We start from the raw sequence: 3,531 nt of genomic DNA, 5'->3' as shown, positions 1-3,531 counted from the left end.
CGGGAACAGCGCCACACCGCACTCCGAGCTAATCGGGAACAGCGCCACACCACACTCCGACCTTTTTGGGAACAGCAACGCACCACACTCCAAACTAATCGGGAACAGCGCCACACCACACTCCGACCTTTTTGGGAACAGCAACGCACCACACTCCAAACTAATCGGGAACAGGACCACAACACACTCCGAGCTTTTTGGGAACAGGAACGCACCACACTCCAAACTAATCGGGAACAGCACCACACCGCACTCCGAGCTTTTTGGGAACAGCAACTCACCACACTCCAAACTAATCGGGAACAGGACCACACCGCACTCCGAGCTAATCGGGAACAGCAACACACCACAATCCAAAATAATCGGGAAAAGGACCACATGACACTCCGAGCTTTTTGGGAACAGCAACACACCACACTCCAAACTAATCGGGAACAGGACCACACCACACTCCGAGCTTTTGGGGAACAGCAACACACCACATTCCAAACTAATCGGGAACAGCGCCACACCGCACTCCGAGCTTTTTGGGAACAGCAACGCACCACAATCCAAACTAATAGGGAACAGGACCACAACACACTCCGAGCTTTTTGGGAACAGGAACGCACCACACTCCAAACTAATCGGGAACAGCACCACACCGCACTCCGAGCTTTTTGGGAACAGCAACGCACCACACTCCAAACTAATCGGGAACAGGACCACACCGCACCCCAAGCTAATTGTGCACAACAACGCACCACACTCCAAACTAATCGGGAACAGGACCACACCGCATTCCGAGCTAATCGGGAACAGCAACGCACCACACTACGAAATAATCGGGAAAAGGACCACACCACACTCCAAGGTAATCGTGAACAGCAACGCACCACACTCCAAACTAATCGGGAACAGGACCCCACCGCACTCCGAGCTAATCGTGAACAACAACGCACCAGACTCCAAACTAATCGGGGAACAGCACCACACCATGCTCCGGCCTGAACACAAATACCACCACACCACATTCCAAGCTAATCAGGAACAGCACCACACCATGCTCCGACCTGAACCCAAAAAACCACCACACCACATTCCAAGCCAATCGGGAACAGCACCACACCACATTCCAAGCTAATCGGAAACAGGACCACACCGCACTCCAAACTAATCGGGAAAACAGCAATGCACCACACTCCAAACTAATCGGGAACAGGACCACACCGCATTCCGAGCTAATCATGAACAGTACCACACCACACTCCAAACTAATCGGGAACTGGACCCCACCGCACTCCGAGCTAATCGTAAACAACAATGCACCGCACTCCAAATTAATCGGGAACAGGACCACACCATGCTCCGGCCTGAACACAAATACCACCACACCACATTCCAAGCTAATCGGGAACAGCACCACACCATGCTCCGGCCTGAACACAAATACCACCACACCACATTCCAAGCTAATCGGGAACAGCACCACACCATGCTCCGGCCTGAACACAAATACCACCACACCACATTCCAAGCTAATCAGTCACAGCACCACACCATGCTCCGACCTGAACCCAAAAACCACCACACCACATTCCAAGCCAATCTGGAACAGCACCACAGCAGACTCCAAGCTAATCGGGAACAGGACCACACTGCACTCCAAACTAATCGGGAACAGCAATGTACCACACTCCAAACTAATCGGGAACAGGACCACACCGCATTCCGAGCTAATCATGAACAGTACCACACCGCACTCCAAACTAATCGGGAACAGTACCACACCGCACTCCGAGCTAATCGTGAACAACAACGCACCGCACTCCAAATTAATCGGGAACTGGAGCACACCATGCTTCGACCTGAACCCAAAAACCACCACACCACATTCCAAGCTAATCGGGAACAGCACCACACCAGACTCCAAACTCATCGGGAACAGCACCATACCACACTCCAGCCTGAACTAAAACTCCAGCAAATGCACTCCAACCTTGACATAATCATCACCACATCACGCCGCACTTATGTCTAAAACGTACAGTCAATATTGTTGTGGTGCCGGGTTCGGTGGTGAGGACGACCGCTAGATGGAGCAGTTGGGCCATCTCCCACCGAACAACGGAATTGAAAGGTCGTAACTTTCGGATAACTCCGAAGGTCACGGGTTCCTTAGTGGACCGTGGACGCCAATATTTTGACGGCGTGGGGTAGGGTTAATTGTCTAATTCCAATTTACCGAAGTACCCACGCCGTCTAACTACCGGGGAAGCCACACCCTCGGCCGACTTTGTACGAACCGAGTCGCTGTTACCGACTCGGATAACGTAACCGAGCGGGGATGACCAAAGCCTACCGGACCAAATGAACAATTTACGGCACAAACGGCCTCACTATTTCTCAAGCCCGCACCGTGCTGGGTCAATGGTAGAAACGACAGACAACGAGCTGGTATATTTAACTGGGGTTTATTTACAATAATCGGGAAGGGAGACACAGAGCAGATTAATCACGAATATGCAGGAAAATGTACAAAGGAATCACTTAAACAGTTCTACTTACAGACTGGCCACAGACAGACACACGCTCTCAAAAAGAAATGGACCTCGTGGGTCTTTATTCGGCCCTTCAGCCGAGGAGGACAGTTCAGCTGGGGGTCAGAATCTGGCCGGGTACCTGGCCGCCTCGTGCAGTTTCACCGACTCCAATTCACCACGGTGGGACTCTAATCCATGACCCGGAATCCAACGAGCCCCCGATCCTGGCCGCCACGAACAACGATACGAGCACCACGGTCCTGGCTGCCACGAACGATGATACAAGCACTACGGTCCTGGCTGCCACGACCACCACCACCACGAGGAACTCCGAAAAAAGACCGCAGACCAAAGAGCCAATGGTAAAGGGCGCAGACGACGACGACTATTGCAGACCAAAGAGCCCAGGTAACTCGCCCTCGGATTGGTCGGGTGATTGGTGTCCTCCCCTCATTAGACGAGGTGAACATCCCATCTGGCTGGGGCGGGGTTGGCCCTAAGGTGATCTCATCCCCGATTGGACGAGGGGAACTTCCATCTGGGTAGGGCGGAGTTGGCCCTGAGGCGAGGGGGCTCCACCCACGTTCGTAGCCTTGAACACCTGGGTTATGGCGCCGTGGTGTGAAGTGAAAGCCGGCCGGATGAAGTGCTTGTTCACCCGCAGAGTGCCTTGGGAGGATGAGTGAAGCGAGGGTTTTGTTGTAGAAACTCCCCAGAAAATATCTCACAGCACACATACACTTAATCACCCATTAAACATAGGGACTGCTCCTACAAACACATACTTATCGAAATAACTGAACTGCGGGGACTCTGGCTGTTGTGTGAAATGGCTGCCAGATTCGTAACAATGTGAGGGTGTCTCGGCGAAAAGATCCTTGAGTTGGCAGAGGTGATCTTTTTTTACCTACAAACATACTCCAACGTCATCGGGGCCACAAAGACCCAGCACAGAGTGCATTCACCAAGTGTTCGTGGGATACGTTCACTCAGCACACAGAGGCTAACA

This window comes from Eptatretus burgeri, chromosome 25 (assembly GCF_056783735.1).
Source record: "Eptatretus burgeri isolate ZD-2024b chromosome 25, Ebu_testis_v1, whole genome shotgun sequence".
NCBI lineage: Eukaryota > Metazoa > Chordata > Myxini > Myxiniformes > Myxinidae > Eptatretus > Eptatretus burgeri.
Note: the sequence above shows the minus strand (reverse complement) of the source record.